Source organism: Chiloscyllium plagiosum, unplaced genomic scaffold, assembly GCF_037043375.1.
Source record: "Chiloscyllium plagiosum isolate Xiang-an unplaced genomic scaffold, Cpla_swu_hap1 HiC_scaffold_28, whole genome shotgun sequence".
NCBI lineage: Eukaryota > Metazoa > Chordata > Chondrichthyes > Orectolobiformes > Hemiscylliidae > Chiloscyllium > Chiloscyllium plagiosum.
The window spans coordinates 18,827,433-18,850,262 of NW_028270166.1; the positions used below are offsets into that span (position 1 = coordinate 18,827,433).

A 22,830-nucleotide genomic window follows, 5' to 3' on the forward strand; every position below is an offset into this window, starting at 1 on the left:
CACGCACCAGAATTCATAATTTAAACTCAATTGCACAAATTAATTTTGACATCCGATATTTGTGTCTCCATGCTGCATATGGTGCATCACGACATGATTTAATCTCAGCTGTTCTTAAAGAGACAGTGCACAAGTGGGAGTTAGAAGACACAGAAAAAGAGTAGCATCTAGACTGAATGACGTCGGATTTATATTTTGCACAATTTGGCTGAGATGGAATATCCCTTTCCGCAGGAATAGGCACAAGAAATCTTCTATTGTCACCAAGCGGTGACCTTAGAAGTAACTGAGGAGGTGAGCTTTGAACTTTACTCCTTTTATGCTGTCCTTTTAGTTACTTTCCATTACATCACACTTCACACCTCCTAAATGTTCAGTAGTATTCAGCTTCTACTTGCAATCAGTTTCATCACAGCCTCACTTATCCATCCAACAGTGACACACACTCCAATGCTGATAAAGTGTGATGAAACTGCCTCAACCCTTACCAGCCACATAGCCACCATAGGGTGAAACCCACCCTCCATTATTCATAGATCTGTTTTTTAATGTTTGTAAGATACGACAGTGAAAAACGTAATCGAGGAGTACAGGACTCTTTTGTACAGTTTTGGTCTCTTTAATGACAGAACAATATATTTGTTATCGAGAGGGTACAACAAAGGTTCACCAGATTGATTTCTGAGATATGATTAGATTAGATTACTTACAGCGTGGAAATAGGCCCTTCGGCCCAACAATTCCACACCGACCTTCCGAAGAGCAACCCACCCAGAACCATTCCCCTACCTTTACCCCTTCACCTTACATTACAAGCAATTTAGCGTGGCCAATTCACCTAAACAGCACATTTTTGGACTGTGGGAGGAAACCGGAGCACCCGGAGGAAACCCACACAGACACGGGGAGAATGTGCAAACTCCACACAGACAGTTTCCTGAGGCGGGAATTGAACCCGGGTCTCTGGCGCTGCAAGGCAGCAGTACTAACCACTGAGCCACCGTGCTGCCCTAATTGAGGAGATTGGGTCAATATTCTCCCCAGTGAAGAATAAGGAGCACTAAAATATACAAACTCTTATAGCCTCAATGGGGTGGAGGCAGGAAGATATTTCTCCTAGTTTTGGAGTTGAGAATTACAAGACAGGCTGTCTAGGACTGAGATAAGGAGGAAGTTTTTCACGAAAATGATGATGAATCTTTGTAATTCTCTTCCCCAGAGCACTGTGGAGGCTCAGTCATTGAACTGGTTCAAGACAGTGTTACAGACATCAAGGGATATGGGAACAGTACATGACAATGGTGTTAAAGTAAAGGATCAGCCAGGATCTAAATGTAGGACATAACAGGCTCAAGGGGCCATGGCCTACTCCTGCTTCTTTTCTTAAATTCCATTGCCTAGAGTCAAACCTCCAAAATAGCCCAGCCCACTGACACAGAGGATGCAATATCAACCCTCGGTCTCTGTGTCCCTTTTAGTGAAGGATGAAAGCTGTGACAGACTTAGAAATATTTTTGCTACACATGCACAGACTGTATTTCATCAATCGCTGAATGAAAAGGAGACTTGAGTATAGTGAGCAACAAAATTGTGACTTTATCACAAGGGATTCTTTTCATCTGCTAGTACCTTTATGCCAGATCAGAGTGAACTATGTGAAGCACTATCACATCCTATTCTCATCTCCAAAACTGCTCATTAAACTGGCTCACCACAATGATGACCTCAGAACTCTTTTATCTTCAGACAACTGTCAGTTTAGATGCTTCTCCTCCATTCTCACCTCCAACAACAAGTACAAGAAACTCATGGATGTACTTGTTACAAAGATTGAGACCTTCAAATCAGCTGCCCCTGTCATCTCCCTCTCTTATACCAGCTTACTCTTCAATGGTTCCCCCAACACTCCCACCCTCATCTTGAACCTGAATTTTTCTTTCATCACTTTCCAATCTCCAATTATGCCTCCACTCTGAGCTCACTGTATTCATGATGTCCACTTTCTATTTTATTGAACAGCTAACCACATGGCTTTGCTTTCCAATTCCCTTGCTAACTGGTATTGCTAATGGTCTTCTCTCTCCTCAGGTAGTATCCTTCTCTCCATCAGGTCAACTAGCATTGTCCCTGTACTCACAAACAACACATGACCCGTCCATTCTTGTAACATACTAACTAATCTCAAAAACAACCTTCCCTCTGCAAACTCCTCAACAATTGTATTGCCTTTCAATCATCATTCACAGATCTCCATATTCCTCTAATCCCTGCCACAGTATTGAAATAGCTCTGAACAAAGTCACAAATTGCATCCGGTGTGAAGGTGACAAAGGTAAACTATCTCTACTGATCTTTCTCAACCTGTCTGCAAACTCCGACACAGTCAAATCACTCTATGCTCCACCAACTCCCCACAATCACTGTCAAAATGGGATTGTACTCACCTGATTTCATTTATAACTGTCTAATCATTGCCAAAAATCATCTGCAATGGTCGATCTTCCTATTCCTGCAGTTACATTCAATTACACCAGAATCTATTTCTGGCAGCTCCTTATTTTTAAAAATTCTTTCATGGGCTTTGAAAGAATTGCTGGTATTGCTGGTAGGCCAACATTTGTTGCCCATTCCTCTTTGGTTTGAAGGTGTTGGTGAACTGTCTTCTTTACCTGCAGTTGTTCATCTGGTGTAGGTAAGCCTACCCTGCAGGCAAGAGGGGAAGTTGTCAGATTTTGACCTGGTTGCAGGCAGGAGCAGTGATACAGTTCCAAATCAGGAACTAGTGTGTTTTCCATCTGATTTCTTATACTCATCTAATGTTGCCCCTGGGTAACATCATCCAAAAGCACAATGTCAGTTTCTACTTGTACGATGACTATGTTAGGCTCTACCTCTCCACCAATTCTCTCAACTCTTTCACTGTCTCTAATGTGTCATCCACTCTTCCTCTGTCTGTCATAGCTGACTGAACACTGTCTGATGTACAACAATACAAATTAACTGGACAAAGTGTTTGATGTGAGTCATTTTTACTCTGCTATGTGACTTGTTTGGTTGTTTTAATCATTGACTTTAACGTTTGGAATATCATGCGTCCAAATTTTAATTATATCTTCTTGAAATCACAGCTCCTGAAAATTCTCCTGCAAATATGAGGACCAGAATGATGGGGAAACTGATAAAGTAAGGAAACATAAAAGTAACATACACGTCATCATGGAATGAAAAATAACAAGTATATAAAAGTTTGCACTTCAGATGATGAAATCAAATTTACATATACACAGATTTATTCATAGATATTTATTTGTATTACTGATCTCTCTCTTCACTGTCCTCCTGAAGTCACAATGCTAAATTCAGCTTTGTTATCCTAGCTACAGCAATGTAGAGCACTGAAAAATTTATCAGCATAAAATTTAGGGAACTGGTCATTCATGATCTAAACTCAGCACAAGATCACACTAAAGCTTCACTGGTGAGCAATGCAAGGGTTTTTATTTCCAGAAGTTTCAGTACACCTGAATGATGAACCTCATTCGAATAGTCAAAGAAATCAACTTCATCATTAGCAATACTGAAGTTTCTCTCCAATTCGTGACAGTAGACAAAGACCCTCAAGCCTTTCAACATTTTACACTTAGAGTCATAGAGGTGTGCAGTGCGGAAATAGACCTTTGGGTCCATCTCGTCCATACCGACCAGATACCCAAACCTTATCTAAGCTGAATGAGCGTTTTTGATGCTGCCAAGGGGCTTCAATTCCTTTCCTTTGCTGATTGCATGAAAATGGTCTTGAAATGGTCTCCCATCGTCCTTTAAAAACTCACTGAGCATTTGAAAGGAAACCTGCTCTGCGGAGGTCTGCCTGCGCTAACAAACAGTTCACATGGCATAATCATATGGTGAAATAGACTTGAATAAACAGATCTACTGCATTGCCTGATGGTTTCTTTATCATGGAAACTGCCCCTGTTTCACATTAAATGTGCTCAGAATAAAAAATAAATCGCAGCCTTTGCACAGGACATTCTACACTTTTAAAACAATAACTGATAAGACTGCCTCTAATGGGGCACTGTAACAAAAAAAGAATCAAATGATTTGGAGGTGCCGGTGTTGGACTGGGGCATACAAAGTTAAAAATCATGCAACACCCGGTTATAGTCCAACAGCTTGCAGAGCTCCAAAAGCTAGTACTTCCAAACACACCTGTTGGACAAGAATCAAGCGAGTAATGGAAACTTATAAACAATGAATGGAAACTTATTAAACCAAAATATCATTAATCAGTGTGACAATGTACCCCAGCCCCGGCAATGCCCACTGGTCTTTAAAGGCCTCTATCGTGCCAATGGACACTGCATGCTCCCTCTCAATAGACACTCAAGCTCAGACATAACCATGTAACAAGGACAGGTAGTCAGGCACTATGATTTCCTCCGCAGCCTATGGCCTGGACATATTAATGTCCATTTTGGCCAGATCCCGATGCAGATCCTCTTATGTGCCTGCCCCTCCCTGCACAGGGTGCCCATGGTTGGGAGTGGTGATTTGTAGGAGCTGGTGTTGGACAGGGGTGGACAAAGTTAAAAATCTCACAACATCAGGTTATAGTCCAACAGGTTTCTTTGGAAGCACCAGCTTTTGAAGCGCTGCTTCTTCATCAGGTGGTTAGGAGCATAGGGCTGAACATTCTACACTGATGATGGTTCAATCTGTACCTCAGCAATAGATATAACCAAGTGACCATGCATTTTGTTGATATAACTAAAAGCCAATTGCTTACCTTGGACCAGAAGGTAAGGTATTGAGCAGCTACTTTAACCACCACTACCATGCTCAGAAACCAGCCAATAAATGAAGAAATACAACTTCCTCAGCTTCGAGATTTTTTAAAGTGCTTCAGTGCCAGTAAGGGAGAGCTGTATTGATGGTGGTGTCAAACAAGAACTCAATCTGCACTCTCAGGTGAACATAAAAGATTTCTTGCCACGCTTTTGAAGATTAACATGGAGATTCACCCTGGTATCCTGTTCATCATTTCTAAAGTGTAGACTGAGAGTTGCACGTTGGTATCGTAGGGACATGCCTAATGTTGATTCCATGGGAATTGGCCAGGAAGCATAAACCTCCAATTACTCAGCATCTAGAAGCTTTCTATAAAGTCTGCTACCCATAGTTAGATAACAGACTTCACATGGTTCAAACTCACTTTCCTATGTAGTTAGCCAGGAAAGGTTACAGGAATTAGAACCTGGTCTAAGAGCTGGCTATCTATAAAGAACCCCCACCATCCCAAATCCTTAGAGACATGCTTTTCAGAACTTAACATCCACCCCCGACTCGTCTCCTATCGAATTCCTGCCACAATGTCTTCCCAGGCCCAACATAATCACCCCTCTGACTCAAGAATCCACCCAGGCCCCACGGGGTGTCCCCGAAAATCCTCCTGGACTCCCCATGCCCCCCTCTCACCTCCAGGCTGGCTCAAAGCTCCAGCACCTCAAATCTATCTTAAATCCATATCTGGCATCCTACTCCCCACCTGGCACACTACCCTCTGTCCCATTTGCCACCCTAATTCCAACAATCCATCTCCCTTTCTCCTCAATTACCTTACAGGCTGAGCTCTCACAGTAGCTGTCAAAGTAGCTTTGGTATCTTCAAGCAACAAGAATGCAATATCTACCACCGAAAATTGCAGTGTGTATTCAGCGCTGTTTCTCTCCACTCCTGCCTTCAAGAATTTCTGGACATTTCTGCATTGCTTTTGGTCGACAGTTAGCCCAAAATACTACCCCAAAGGTATATAGGGAATATTTAATCTGTTTGGGGTCAAAAGTATGAATTTTGATCCAGATCGACTGCACCAAGTTATCTGGCCACTATCTCATTGCTGTTGCAGGATCTTGCTTTGCATTAACAGGTTGTGTTTCCCAACATTGCAACCTCAAACTAAACAGCAATACAAAAGTGCCAGGTGTCTATTTACATTACGATCACACTTCTCGACAGTGATTGCTTTTTATGCAATTAACAGCAAATGTAAGACTCCTCGATTGAGTGGACAACAGCAAAAAATACAGTCTAGTGAGTCACAAACATCTGGATAAGAATTGTAGGTGACTGGATCTCAATAAAGAATGCAGTGAGGAAAAGGTCAAAAAACAAGGAAGACTGTTGCACAAGCTATACAGGCATACAGTTTATCATCTCTTGACAAAATTACAAAGTGCCTTCACTCCTGGTTTTTGTAACTCGCCAAGGGAAAGTTTAAAGACATCAGCAAGAAAAGAATTCTGGCAGTCTGGATGGTTAAAGTGGATGAGATTGCTGTATCTTCCTGTATTAAGATCATAAATTCTTCAGATATTTTATGTATATTTTACAGGAATTCCTCACCTTATTATCTGTTGTTTAAATAAGTCGTGTAATATATTTCTATACATCTGTGAGCTACATATATGTAGATACATGATATATATGTGTGCATCTGTTCAACCAGCTTCCCTACTGTTCTTTTGTCACATTGTTAAAATTGTTAACATATTCCAAATCTCTACGTCCACATTAATTGTGGGTTTTATCTACATAAATGTTTTTCCCTGATTGCATAAGCTGGCCACCAGAATCCTACAGTTCTCCCACAGACTTGTGCATTACAAAACAGGAGGGAAGTCCTACATAATAATTCCTACTAAATGATGCTAATCTAAATGTTTTGGTCATGGATCAGAATATTTTACTGCATCCACTTTTGGAAGGTGAGAATTTCTAGCAATTACTAGCAAGATCAGCATTTTTAGCTCATCTTTAACCTTACACGGTTGTTGTAAATAGCAATTGTTTGAATGAAGTAAAAGGCATTATAAGGAGGCATTGGCTCCTCTTCATATACACTTCCTTTCCTTTTCTCTCTTCTTCATCGTACTCACCCCTATGCCTTATCTGCCTTCTTCACAATCTACCACTTCTCCTTGCTTCAGTCCACCTTTGATCATCACTCATTGTGTTCACAGTACCACCTTATTTGATCCGAAGATCATTCTTGATCTTGATGCCACATTATAGCAACATTTTGGGAAGCAAAATATCAAAAATCTCACATGTGTCAGCATTCCCGCATTTTCCAATATAAAGTTAGGATTATCCCATTATCTGAAGGGCTCCGGCCCGAAAGGTCGATTTTCCTGCTCCTTGGCTGCTGCCTGATGTGCTGTGCTTTTCCAATTCGGATCTCCAGCATCTGCAGACCTCACTCTCTCCCACTTACACCATTATCTCCCTATCTAACCTTGACTTGCAGAGTTGCTACATTTTCGAGTGGAGGCATTGCATTGTCACCTGTGCTGGGAGGGTGTATGTAGACAATTCTCTGATTATGCATACCAACTGAACTGGAAATAATTGAAATTATGATTACAGAGAAATCAATATTCAATTTCTACCATTTGACTTTAACACCTGAAACGTCTATGGTCTGAAATGATTTTAGAAAGGACATTCATAACCTAAAATGGCTGCTGTGATTGCCTGATAATCCCAGTCAAGAAGCTCTGAAATGCACCGAGACACCAAGAAACTTGCTTTATTCTCACTTGCATGGGGATAACCAAGATATTTGATATATTCAGTATTCAGCTCGAAAAAGACAATGGAGATAGACTTAGAATGAATGAACAAACCATTTTTCAGCAGCTTGCTTTGAGCAATAAGGTGAGAGAAAGCAAAATGGACTGAAAACAGCAAAGATACTGAAACCTTCCCCCTCTCTCTTTCTCTCTTTGTTTTTCTTTCTCTCAATCTCAAAAATCAATGTCAACTTTGGAAAGTTATTATTCACTGAGAGGTCAAATTATCCTCATGTTTTGTCATATCTGAGGAAACATGATGACAATTAAACCATTGGGACTCAGGTTACGCTTGCAACTCAAGGACTCTAAAAACTCTTCAAAATACAACTTCCTGTCCATATAAACCCTCTCCACCAGCTCCCTCAACCTTTATTTTTAAGCCTCTTACAAGTGCTTTACGTAGGTTTTAGGGAGTTTGCATTTCCTTACTTTTCTCTGGATTATTAGATAATAAAGCTCCACTCTCACTGCAAAAACATTGGAATTGGCTCTTCCTCATTCTTGGTCTGATTAACAAAGTTTAATTGAAGTGTGATAGCTGCATGCTAAAAAATAGAAAGGTATAAAAAAATTGGTTGCAACCAACGATAGAGGATTTTTTAAAAACTGAGTCAATTAACGTCCTCACATGGTCATAAGAATGAATATATAATTGTAAAAGAAGATCTTAATTAAATCTACATTTTCTGGTAACTCTCTAACAACATTTCAGTCAAGGATTATGCTTGAGGTTGACCCAGACCTAACTAATCCCAATCTCACTGCACATTGCTGTAGCCTTGCATCTGGCTCAGTTGACCATACTGGAAGTGTGTCCTGACTCAGTGTTGAAAATTTATAATCATCCATGGATTTGCATTCAGTATCCACCAACAGCAATCAATTTCTAATTAACCTCATAAATTATAGCAATTAGACTTTGTGGCTTTAAAAACATTGCTTCAGCAGTTGTAAATTGTAAAATACCATTTAATGTAAGCTGTAAAATATCATATACTTTCTCATGAATTTCAATCTACTCAGAGTTCTCATTATGCTCAAAGTGGAACCTGTATCCCCCTGCACCCTGCCCAGTCAATCAGGAATGCTGCAAGAATGGAAACTTTTTTTTAATATTGGGCTTACCCTGTCTGGTAAATGAGGATTTCCTCCATCAATACTCCGATAACATGCATCTCAACCTTAATTGCTTGCCATGCTATGTAATGGCTGGTAATTTTGTAACATAATTTCTCAGAATGACCTAGGTTGGGTGTTGTTCATGTGGTATGCCAAAGTTTTACCATACATAATATCCCTGAACTAATCAGTCTCTCTGATTTTGCAAGGAAATCCCGTACATCTGCTGCTGATGTCTATTCTCATGCCTTGTCTTGTTCTCATCTAAGTGCTTTGCTCAATAACAACAATTTGCATACTTCAAGGAAGTAAAACTCTCCAGGTCCTTTAGAGTTGTGATTATGAAACAACGTGAATTGCGATCAGTTTTAGATATTATCTCATTCAAGGTCATGATTTGGAGGTACTGGTGTAGGACTGGGGTGTACAATGTTAAAAATCATACAGCACCAGGTTATAGTCCAGCAGGTTTAATTGGAAGCATTAGCTGAGTGCTTTCAAAGTGGCTGAGAAGAGGCTGATAGCCAGGTTCAGTACCCATGGGGATGGCCTCAACTGGGACCTTGGGTTCACAGGTGACGTCGCTGCACTACCTACACTATCTCTCTCGCTCTCTCTCTCACACACAAGCACACACACATACACAGAGACACACACTCCTACAGACCTATACACTCACGCAGACCTTCACTCATACACAAGCTCTCTCTCATATGCTCACACATACACTCCCACACTCACATCCATGCACGCACCCTCTCACAGGCTTATACCCCTTTACAGTCACACTCATACACATACACACACACTCTCTCACAGACACTCATACTCCCCCAGCACCACCACCCCCCGACCCTGCGCGCACACCCACATACATGCACACGCACACACACATACATATAAGTTCGTGGGGTGAATTTGTACTTGCAGAATTACATTTTATTTTGCTCAAAAACAGCATGAACCCATGTAAGATTCTGTAAATCCCTTTCTTAGATTAGAATCAGTCTGAACATTGAGGCATCTGGGCTGGTATGGCACCGATTGTTAAAGTTCACTTGCAAATGTAACTTTTAAAAACATATCTGGGATTTACATATGAAAGAACTGAAACCAACATGGTCATTCTAAAAGATGGGAGACTTAACAAACAATCCCGGTCTTTTTCGATATATAATTTCAGTTACATCACACTGTAGACTTTTGCTACAAATTCAGTGTCTTACGATCTTATACTCTACAACCACCCGATGAAGGAGCAGCGCTCCGAAAGCTAGTTCTTCCAAATAAACCTGTTGGACTATAACCTGGTGTTGTGTGATTTTTAACTTCATTCAAGGTGCATTGCCCTCAAAGTCCCAAGATTCTAATGAATGCATTTTAACCCTTGACTTTAGATCTAAGCAAAAGGTTTCACTCAGAAAGAATTCATAGTTATAAGGTACACAGCCTCAATAAGTCCCAAAACTTTTCATAGCCAATTAATTGCTTTTGAAGTGTAGGCAACAATCGCTTGTCCAATATCAGGTTCCACAAGCAGAAAATAGACAAATGTCCCGTGGGGGTTGACAATGAATGGAGCTGGTATGCATATAACGAAGATCATATGACAGAGAGCGCTTGAAGTGGAGTTGGAGGGTTAGGAGAAGTAATACTTGACACAATTCCACAGAGGCCACTATCCTGTCACCAAGTCACCCTTTATTTAACATACATAGTACGTGACTTTGGTCCAGCATCCTCAGAGCCAGCTCTCAGAGTGAGCAGAGCCTCTGACACTCCTGTTTATATCTGTCAGCCCAGGGCTCCCTGATTGGAGCAGATTAATAGCCCCAGTCAGGGAACTCATTCTATGAGATTCACCTGGCTGATGTTGTGACAATCAGTACACCCTTGTGGGATCGAAACATGAGAGATAACATTTCAAATAGGTGTTCCAGGTGTACTGAGAGTCAATCTAGATCAAGCAATGGCAGCAGCCACAGGTGAATATGAATTGGCGTAGTGTGAGGATACAGGCTGCAGATGAATTGAAGTTCATTGAGCAAAAGGAAGTTGGTCTGCAGAGTGTGAGAAGAGTTGGGTATGGAGGAGGAATTGGGCAGTGTTTGTGATGGAGAAGATATGGAGCTTTTAATTGAGGGTTAATCTAAATGGCATTCAGAAGAGAAGCATTAAGGTTGGACTGTGTTATCTGGCCAATTCTTGTCATGTCTAATATTATCTGAAAATTGTTTGTCTGTTTAGAATTTGAAAAGTAAGCTTCTATTCTCCTGTTTAGGGCTGGGAGTTGTACAGATTACTGCTGAAGCAGGTTGCTTTGGTGATGAAGATGTATGTTCTTTATGATTGTGAGTGATTTCATTCATCGGTGCTGCCAATTCTTAATCAGAAAGGTGTGAATTCAAGTTCTTCTTTAGTATTTCAGTTCACAGTGAGGAGAATGGAGAAATCTGTGAGCACTCACACCCTGAAAGAAATAAAATGTGTCCAGTCTATCCTAAATTCATCTCTGGGCTTCATTATCATAACATCAGCAGGCTACAAATGTCGATTAGGTAGCTTGATGCAGCCTGGTGAGCATCTGTCAAGCAACAGTCATCATCTCAACATGGATGCAATTCTGCTCCTCCCAGCCCTACGTTAAACCAGACCAATTAGGAAGTGGTTAGGCTACTATAAACGTATGAAAATGGTGTCAACCACTTTTCTGAGCAAGTCCTGAAATGTTCTTCAACTTCGAGATGAGATCTGTGCTTATTTCAGAAGACCATCATTGCTACAGCAGCCTATAGGTATTTTATTATTTTCTAATCATTCTGATTAAAAATCTCTGGAGCACTTGGGACTTCAACCCAGGTCTCTTGTCTAAGGAGCAAGGACACTACTCCTGTGCCACAAGAGTTTCTCAGCTTATACGTATTAAGTGAAAACCAGGTACTCACGTATTCTCATTTAAATTTATCACGATCACATGCAAATAGGATCAGGCTTGTGTGGCTTAGTCAGTATCCGAGGAGCAGGATGCTGCCTGACCTGTTGTGTTTCTCCAGCACCATTTTAAGCTTGACTCTGATCTCTAGAATCTGCATCCTCACTTTCGCCTGGCTTAGTCAGTAGGCTATCAGACTTTGAATCTGAGGCCTACGGTTCAAGACCCTACCTCAATGGTCTCTTAACCTCTGCTTTTTCAACTGACTTACATTTGTTGGAAGATGTTTATTCAACTTGCAAGTATGATACTCCAAAATTCCACTCATCATGTGGAAATAGTTGAGCCAGAAGCCCCAGATGTGCAATAACATTCCTGAACAGGTTGATTAGAAAACACCTATTGGAATAGGCCATGTAGTGGCAGTGTACCTACCTTTGAGCTTAGTTCAAGTCCCACCTGCTCCAGACATCCCTGAATGGGCAAACGGTTTTCAGAAAATAAAGTTGCCATAGACATAAAAAAATTCAACTACTCTCTCATTAGAAAGAGAGACAACTGGTGGCAGTTTAACCTGGGGAGAAGCTGAGTCCTTTATGATATGCCTGTGGGAACAGAGCCCATGCTTTTAGCTTCACTCTACATTATAAGCCAGCCAAATGAGCTAAACCATAGGAATATTCAATACTGAGCAGAAAGATCTTCCAGTTCACTGTTCAACATTTCTACTTCAATACAACCACCTGACTACTGACTCCAGGAAGCAACTTGGAAGGCATGGTCCTGTCGATATTAATGGAGCTGATGGAGACTGTCAAGTTCCGAGGGGTGATGATCACCAACAACCTGTCCTTGTCCACCCACATTGATGCGGAGGTCAAGAATGCATAACAACACTTCCGCTTAGATTAGATTCCCTACAGTATGGAAACTGGCCCTTCAACCCAACAAGTCCACACCAACCCTCCAAAGAGTAACCCACCCAGACCCGTTCCCCTACGTTTACCCCTGACTAATGTACTTTACACAATGAGTAATTTAGCATGGCCAATTCACCTGACCTGCACATCTTTGTGATTGTGGGAGGGAACCCACACAGACACAGGGAGAATGTGCAAACTCCACACAGACAGTCACCCAAGGTGGGAATCAAACCCAGGTCCCTGGCGCTGTGGGGCAGCAGCGCTATCCACTGAGCCACCATGCCACGCACAGCATATTTGGCATAAAGACTCTTACCAATTTTTGCAGATGCACCATAGAAAGTATTCTGTCCAGATACATCACGGCTTGGTATGGCAACTGCTCTGCCCAGGACCATGAGAAACGACAGAGAGTTGTGAGTGTTGCCCAATCCACCATGCACACAAACCTTCCATCCGTTGACTCCATACGTTTTAGCTGCCTTGGGAAAGCAGCCAACATCATAAAGATCCCTCCCTCCCCCGGTTATACTCTCTTCCAATCTCTTCGGTCAGGCATAAAATACAAAAGCTAAAACACACATACCAACAGATTCAAGAACAGCTTCTTCCCTGCTTTTAATATTCTTCAAATTTTAAATTTAATGGCAATCTTGGTCTTTGTGCACCCTGTCTGCAGCCATAGCAATGCATTCCTCTCTCTGTTCTATTACCCTAATGCACTTTGTATGGTACAATTTGCCTGTACTGCACGCAAAACAAAACTTTTCATGATACGTTGTAATGTGTGACAATAATAAATCATATCAAATCATCTTATTTGATGTTTTTAGGGCCTTGCTCTGTGCAAATTGGCTGATGTGTTTGTCTATCAGTGAAGTACATTGGGAAGTCCTAAGAGAGCAGGATAAAATGCTGCAAAGTGCAATTGTATATTTAACTTCCCATTCTCCAACACTCAATGTTGTTTGAATATCTTTAACCACTCCAAACTTATAGAGTCATAGCGATGTACAGCACGGAAACAGACCTGTTGGTCCAATTCGTCTATGCTGACCAGATATTCTAACCTAATCAAGTCCCATTTGCCAGCACTTGGCCCATACACTTCTAAACCCTTCCCATTCATATACCCATCCAGAATGCCTTTTAAGTGTTGTAATTGTACCAGCCTCCACCACCTCCTCTGGTAGCTCATTCCATACATGCACCATCCTCTGTGTAAAAAAGTTGCTCCTTAGGTCCATTTTAAATCTTTCCCTTTTCACCCTAAATCTACGCCCTCTAGTTCTGGACTCCCACACCCCAGGGAAAAGACTACTGCTACCCATGCCGCAAATCCCACTTAGCTACCACTGTCTGCTGACTTTCAGTGGATGCCTCAGATTTGAAATTAGTTACTTTCTTGATTAAACCCATTCATGGTCCTGCCTCTCCCTAACTCTATAGGTTTGAACATGTCACAAAACCAGTTCAGAAGCAGCCAGACTGCAGCTTGATCCTGTCTTCACCTGATGTAACTAAAATGCAGGTTTTTACCTGCTCTGCTCAGGTGAAACATTGGAAAAGCATCAAGAAAGTGACCCAAATTTTCCCTCATATACCACATTAAAATTAAAATTTCTGAATGTAATTCATATGCAGCAAGTGAGCCTGAAGTTAACTGTCTCCTGTTAGATCGGCAAACAAGGCATTTAGTCAGAAATGACTAATTCGTGCTGTGAACACTCTTAACGTCATTTTAATGCTGTTTCTCAGTAAATGAGTATGCTGAATGCACATGTGGTAATATTTAACCAGTTGCAAATATTATTTTAACCAACAGCTGGTCAATGGCCCCGTTACATAAATGACTCCATCTTCTCTACTTTCATGACCTGAAGCTCTTATTAAAGCTTCTGAAGACTCGTTTTAACTATATTCTGTTTTTGATGGGTTAACCATCATTTCCATTAAGTGTTTTTTTTTTATTATTTTGCATTTAGCAATGAGAACTTTGAGAATCGTTATATCTTGCAAGCAAGGGGTAAAAATATACTAAAAGGAATAGATTTTCATTCATGAAGTACCTTTTGTCCCCCTCCTGAGATTCCAAAGAACTTTACAATTATCTGAGTGCTTTTTTTATGGTGGGGGATGGCTGATAGTCACTGTTTTCATTTCAGAACAGTACAACATAGGAGGAGACCATTTGAGACTGAGTTACTTTTTTCAGCCGAACGATCCAGTAAGCTCCACGCCCTTAGTGCAGAAAATGCAACAGGCAATCTGCACACAACAAAGTCATCTCTTTTATCTTAGTGTTGTTTAGGGATAAATATTGGCTGGGATACTATGGCGATCTACCCAACCTGTTATTCAAAAAAAGTCATGGGAGCTTTTACATCCTCTTGAGAGGGCAGATGAAACATCTCACAGAAACGAAACAAAATCAGCAGGGTAGCACTCATTCAGTACTGCACTGAAATGTCAACCTAGATTTAAGACCAAGACTTGTGCACTTAGTGTGGGGCTGGAACTCACAACCTTTTGACTCTGGGTGAGGAAGCTACCTGCTGAATCTTCAGTGACAAGGAACTTCCATTTATGTATCATCTTTCATGTCTTCTGAATCTCCAAACTCTATCATTACCAACGGTAGACTTTGTGAAGTGCAGTTACCCAGCATGTTGACATGGCTGAATTTCTGTAGTATCCTGCTTGCAGTGACAAGAAGCCACAGGAGTGAATAAAATTAATCTTCCTGTGTCAACAATAAGCACTGATGGGTTGGGTAAAGGGCATAGCAGCAAGTATGGTCACACACTGGTGCTCCTCCCTCGATCCTATGTCCCACACTCCCTTTGAAGTGCAGTTCATCAGGGAATATGAAAGATCAGCCCCTTACTCTCCATGGCGGAGTAAAGACAGTTCTCCCTGCCCTAAACAGTCTTACAAAACGTTGATTCTCCTGCTCCTCGGATACTGCCTGACCTGCTGTGCTTTTCCAGAATCAAACTCTCAACTCTGTATCTCAGACTTTCTGTTTGCTTTCTCATCACTCACTCACTTTGCATTTACATCGATGCACACTGCATCTCTACTCTGCCTTACATTTTAGTGCTGTCAAAGAGCAAGGCAGTTTGTCATGTTGGACTGTAATGAACAAAGGGTATACAGGGGTATATGGTCAGTCATAAGGTTGGTCCTTCATCAGGAGAGGTGATGAGGTGTCCTGAGTGAGTAAGTAGGAAGTGCAGAGGGCAGGAAACATTGACAATTTCTTTTGGGGGGTGGCGGGGTTGTTGGTGTGTTGGTGAAAGCCATTGAGGGAAGTTGTTACATGCAATATTGAGAGTGGTAGACCATGAGTCTTGTTGGGTGCTGGGTGCAATGGGGGAACTTAGTGTGAGGTGTCAGAGAGAAGATGGTGGCAAGTAATATTTGCAAAGCACAGAGGGCTATTAACCTTCTTGCAGCACTACAGTGCTTTCTTCCAGACTGTAGACTCCACATTGACCAACTGGCTATTTCAGACCAGGGAGGCACCTGGTGTTTAACGATGGCGCCCATAAAATGAACGCCAGAATGTGTCAATACTAGCGAGATTGTTTCACTGCTGCCGAGTGTAAGACAGCATGAGAGCAGCACTATGGATGTGGAGAATGAGATGAGCAGTGTAGTAGACCAGAAGACATAGGAGCAGAAATAGGCCATTCAGCCCATCGAGTCTGCTCCACCATTCAATGAGATTCTGGCTAATTCGATAATTCTCAATACCACTTTTCTACTTTTTCACCTTGATTTCTTCACTGACGAAGAGTCTGTCTACCTTGGCCTTGAATATAATGACCTAACTTCAACATCCCTCTATGGTAAAGAATTCCACAGACTGACTACACTCTCAAAAGAAGAAATTCCTCCTCATCACAGTGTAGCATTGTGCAAGAAAGCTCACTAAGGCTCACAGAGGGAAACCATGATACTCCCTGAAATTGGCTCATCCAATTTTTGCAAAAATTCAGCCTCTCATGCTGTTTTCCTACTCTTCATTCCATTGTATATATGAAGATTGCTTTCAAAGTAATACATTCAAGAGAATGAGGCAACTCAAATAACATACCAAGGAGATCAGTTGGCACCAGACGCAGAATGCCAGTATCTTCCATTGTGTTGCCAGCTCTATCTGCAGGTTGAGCAATGCTTGTTAATGGCCGAGGAAAACTTGCCTCCACAGTGCAAAGTCAGTTGCAGAGCTGTAGCTGAGGTCTAGCAAGAATCAGCACTCACAGTCAATAGGTGAAATCAAAGCCACATCCTCCTCCTCTAGATAGTCTCAACCTCCTCTGTGTCAGCATAGTGGTCAGTTGAAGTATCAATCTACCTGCACAGCTATGGTGTGCTTCTGAGTGTTGGTGACACTCACACAATATCATGACTTGCTTGGGATCTCTGGGATGTTCTTCTAGGTTGCATTCACACAGTCATAGAGTCATCGAGATGAACAGCACAGAAACAGACCCTTCAGTCCAACTCGTGCATGCCGACCAGATATTCCAACCCAATCCCTCCAAACTCTTCCTATTCATGTACCCATCCAGATGCCATTTAAATGCTGTAATTGTACCAGCCTCCACCACTTCCTTTGGCAGCTCATTCTATACACGTACCACCCTCTGCTTGAAAAGATTTCCCCTTAGGTCCCTTTTATATCTTTCCCCTCTCACCCTAAACCTATGCCCTCTAGTTCTGGATGCTCCCACCCTAGGGAAAAGACTTTGTCTATTTGTCCTATCCATGCCCCTCATGATTTTATGAACATCTATAAGGTCACCCCTTAGCCTCTGAAGCTCCAAGGAAAGCAACCCCAGCCTATTCAGCCTTTCCCGATAGCTCAAATCCTCCAACCCTGGCAACATCATTGTAACTCTTTTCTGAACCCTTTCAAGTTTCACAACATCTTTCTGATAGGAAGGAGACCAGAATTGCACGGAGTAGGTGAAATTACTGCGCCCTCTACGTGATTATGTCATGGGCTCTCTGACTGAGGTTGTTAAAAGAAAATACATTGATATTAGTCATGAGACTGGCTTTACTTCCTCCAGCCTGTGCTGTTCATGTGCTTTTGAGGGAGTTAAGCACTTGAAATGTCTTGGTCACATCCCTTATAGTTGTGCCATCTTTCCAGTCCTGTGAAGTCTATGGATGTACTGTGATATACATAAAATCAAACTTTATGTCTACCATTCTGTACCTGTACTAACAAAGGGCTATAATTTTACATAAACAAAGTGGTAGAGTGAGTAGAAATAAACTCACTTGACCTGAGAAAAATACTTGTTTGTTTTCAACCAGAATATTGCTGTTAAAAAGAAGATAGTTAGCATTAATACATCATGTTTTCTCAACACTACCATTTTTATCCATAATTTCCTTCATGGGAAGTATGCTGAAGGGTAATTGATCATGAATATATGTTTAGCAGAAAAACTAATCATTTCAGCAAGAAACATTAAGGAAACCAACATGATCTTCCTTCATAAAGGTGTTAAAGATAGATTGAGTTCTGTCGGGGTTCTTTATTCTGTTCTTTGTGTTTCATTGTAAAATTTTGTGAATAATATTTTGTCTGTTTTAAAATCTAGTAGCCAACCTAGTTAACTTAATCCGGGTAATTTTCTCTGTACACTTACCGAAACAAATTGCAAAGTTATGGTCTGGGGCTGCCTGCTTAATAATGTTTTGAGTTGTCTGGCTTAGTCCGTAACAGTATAGATTGTAAATAGTTGGAGCTCATGGTCCATACCTTGTGGCAGTACACTAGTTATAGCTTGCCAACCAGAAAAGACTTAGTTATACCGACTGTCTGGTGGTTTGTCAATCCTTTATCCAAGCTAATTTATTACCCCAAAGCCCATGTGATCTGACCTAGTGCACTAACCTAATCTGGCACCTTATCAAATGCCTTCTGGAAGCCCAGATATAGTGCACCTACAGGACCCACATTATCCATTTTGCTTGTTACATCTTTAACACCTTGGGTATCAACTTTATGCTGTTCCAAACTTACACAACAGTCCCAATAAGCAAGCTTTCTTTAAAAACCAGTTTAAATGGAACACATGCTTACAGGTTGAAGTTGAAGTTGAAAAGAGAGTTTCCAAACAACTCCCTGTTGAACTTCCAACCAGCTCAAGACTAAACTAAAACTGGTCAGCCCAGCTGAAGAGCTAAAGATCTGACCATTCCCCTTTCATTATATAGGTCACTTCTAAAACATGAACTACTTTAGCCTGAAGTCTCATCTGTTCATAAACAAAAGGCCTCTCAAAATCCTTTTCACATCTATACCAAACCAAACTGATCGGAGCCCGGCCCATTGTATTACCCCTCTGAAAAAAATCAAGGACACAGTATCCTTGAACCAAGGAACAGCTTTTAGAAAAAAAGGGACTCGCTTTGTGACAATATTGATGACTAGGAAGCAGGGATTGGAGGAATAGCCATATTCGCAGATTACACTAAAATAGGTGAGAAAGTAAATTGCAATAAAGAAAAAGAAATTTACAAATGGATATAGATAGTTCAGGTGAATGGGCCAAAATTTAACAGATGGAGATAAGTAACGTGGATAAGTATGAGGTTTCCATTTTAGTCAGAAGAATAAAAAGATGAGATGGAGAGAAACTTCCAAATACCTGTGGGTGTCCTCCTGCATGAAGCACAGAAAGCTGTATTACAGGTACAGCAGGTAATAAGGAGGGAAAATGGGATTTTCACATTAATTGCTAAAGGAATGGAGTATCAAATTAGGGAAGAGTTGTTGCAATGGTATACAGCATTAATGAGACTGCATCTAGATTATTGTGTACAGTTTTGATCCCCTTCCATGAGAGAGGATGTAGTTGCATTGGAGGCAGTTCTGAGAAGGTTCACCAGGTTACTTCCAGATGTGAAAGACTTGTCTTATGAAGGTAGATTGAGCAGTTTAGGCCTATACCATCTGGAGTTTTGAAGGATGAGAGGAGATCTAATTGAGGCACATAGCATACTAAAGTGGATTGACAAGGTAGACAAAGTTAAAAATCACACAACTCTTGGTTGTAATCTAACAGGCTTATTTGGAAGATAATGCTTCCAAGTAAATCTGTTGGAGTGTAACCTGGTGTTGTGTGATTTTTAACTTTGTCCACCCCAGTCAACACCGGCATTTCCAAGTCAAAGTAGACAAAGAGATATTTCCTCACATTGGACAATCTACTTGGAGAGGTCACAATGTTAAGCTTAGGTTTTAGTAAATTTAAAACCACAAGGAGGAGGATTTCCTTCTCTCAAAGGTTAATGAACCTGTGGACTCCACTCCTCTAGCATGCAGTGACTGCTGGGGCATTGAGTAAATTTAAGGAGAAGAGTTATGGAGAGGAGACAGAAAACTGGAGTTGAGGCCAAGATGAGATCCACCATTGATTGGCAGAGCAGGCTCAGGGGCCGAATTGTCTACTTCTGCTCCTAGTTCATATCTTCTTATATCAGTCTTTCAGAATGACAACAACATTGAAGCAGAGAGGACAGATGGAAACAAGCAAAGTGAAACATCACACAAATACAGCAATAGGTGAAAAGGTCTTCCATTTACACACTGTCACATATGACCTCCCAAAATGCTTCATAATGAAGTCATCTGGAAGTAGTTACTTCTGTTTAGTACAGGAAACACAACAGCTCAATTCGACAAAGCAAGTTCCCCCAAAGTGAAAGAAATAAGTGGGCAGATCATTTGTTTTACATGTAGGTCGAGGTATAAATGTTGACTAAGACAACAGAAGAACTCATTAGTTTTTCTTCACAATAATGTTGTGTATATATTTACATCCACTTAAGAGGCCAGGTACAGGTCTCATCTGAAAGACAGTACTTCTGACATCACAGCACTCCTTCAGCTGTGTCTGCCTAGGTTATGTGCTCAAGGCACTGAAGTGAGAATTTAAGACATGGTTTGCTGTTGCACATTTTGGAATGTAACCATGGCTCAGTTGGTACACATACACTTTCCAAAGGAGTATTGTGCTTTGGAGATGCCATTGTTTTGTGGAAATGTTAAATTGAGACCTGTTTGCCTGCCCAGGTGAACATAAAAAAAAACTCATGATAATATTTTGAAGAAGAATGGGGGAGTTACGACTAGTCTCTTGAACATATGAATCCAATGTCACAAATCAGATTATTACATTAGAATAGATTATTCAATCAGTATCACGTTGGTCTGCAGCAGAGTTTCTGTTCACAAATTGGTTGCCACAATTCCTTTATTGGAACAATTCAAAAGTGTTAAATTGGATGTAAAGTGCATTGGAAGGTGCAGAGATTGTGAAAGATGCCATAGAAATGCAAATACTTCTTTCTTTTCACTTCTTTTAATCACTCAGCCAAAGTTTAACTGGCTTGCTTGTCAGTAATTTGGCCAATGAGTGATGCTTCTAGCAGCTGACCATCTGCCAGACGAAAGGGGATGTTGAAGTTCATTTCAGAGTTAAATAATAATTCAGAATAAATAGCTTAATCACAAAGTCAGGATATCCTGCACCAAAACTTGTATTTGTTGCTGTCTCTTTTGCCATGGCAACTCAGTTAAAATCTAGATGGTGGCCTTGATATTTAAAGACAGGTACAGCTATCAAAACACACATATCCTGAAATGACAGCAGTAAAAAGGAGTCAGAAAGTAATTTATGACACAGAGAGACACCATTCAGTTTATCCTGTCTATTCCAGCCCCATGTCAAGCAATCCAATCAGTGCCATTGCCTCTTTATATTCTAGTAGTCCTGAACCTCTGGTTGTTCCAAGCATCCAGCCAGAATCACAGATTCACAGACCTGTAGACGGAGGTCATTTGGCCCATCGTGACTACCCTGGTTCTATTACCTAGTAACAATCTCTGCCTTTTTCCCCATATCCTTGCACGCTATTTCTGTTCAAGTAATGATCCAATGACATCCTGAATGCTTCAACTGGATATGCCTCCAATGCATTTCCAGGCAATGCAAACCAATTTTCTTTGAGATAATGAATCACCTCTGTTACCAGCATTCTCTCGAGCCATGAGTTTCAGGCCAAAACTGTTAATAAAAGTTATTTTTACCCTCCATATCTCACCCAAGGTTTTAAATCTGTTCCCCAATCTGTGTAGAATCAGCTAATGGGAACATTTTTATCTTGTCTGCCTAGTCCAAACCAAACATTACCTTGTACACCTCTGTCAAATCTGTCCTCAATCTCCTTTGGTTCAAGGACAAAAGCAAGAGGCCCTACCTCATTTCTATGGGAATTATTATTTGGAAATAAAAGTAGAGCAATATTTCAGATTATGCAACATTCATGATGCTGCAGTAATAAATGAAATATATATTTTGTGTTTTAATATTCTGAAATGTTATTTATATTTGGTTGTGGTGAAATTAATCACAGATGTGACATAGGATGCCACATGATGAGACATGGAGAAATATACTGATGAAATGCTAGCAATATACTTGATACATGTGTTAGCTCCCATAAGGATGAGATATTGGTCATGTAGCACTGAATACTTCAATGACCCTTTATTACAGCACCTAGCATCCACATGTGTAAACTACAATCACAGGCACTTGCGTATCTGGACTCAAGCTTAGCAGTTCAGATGTACTAGCATGTCATTCTGCAAGAGGACAGAACTCAGTAAGATGGAGACTGAGACCTTTATACAAACAGGTTGCAAACAACAAAACAGCATTGACAGCATGATCATGTGCCTTAATGGTATGCCACACATCCTCTGTGAGACAGAACACAACAGATATTTCCCAGTTAGTAGGGAAATATACTGCATGTTGTTCTATTGAATCTGAGAGACATGGGAATTGGAGTATTGTCTGATATTAGCCAAGGCAGCAGAATATCCAGATAAGTGAAGGTAGCTTAGAATATGCCTATTACCATCTGAATTCAGTTGTTTTTGCCAATATCTGATAAGAACCTGAGTGGCACTGGCAAAAGCCAACAGAGAGCTGGTTCTTACATAAGATTCATAGTTGTACAGGAGGTTTATTTATATTTATTCTTTCAAGAGGTGTGGGAATCACTAGCAAGGCCCATTCCTAATTGACCTTGAGTTGACAGTTAAGAATCAAACACTCGATTCACAGATGAGTCAGGCCAGATGGAACAAGGACAGCAGGTTTCCTTCCCTAAAGGACAT

The 22,830-nt window shown here is 40.9% G+C and overlaps 1 long non-coding RNA gene across 1 annotated transcript in view; it reads left to right on the forward strand.

The window, feature by feature from the left end:
• Positions 1 to 232: 232 nt before the first annotated feature.
• LOC122565361 (uncharacterized) overlaps positions 233 to 22,830 on the forward strand; it is a 36,213-nt gene continuing 13,615 nt past the window's right edge. Inside the window, exons 1-2 of the long non-coding RNA XR_015751902.1 lie at positions 233 to 294; positions 3,129 to 3,183. This is a non-coding gene — a long non-coding RNA (uncharacterized LOC122565361). The remainder of the gene's footprint in view (positions 295 to 3,128; positions 3,184 to 22,830) is intronic.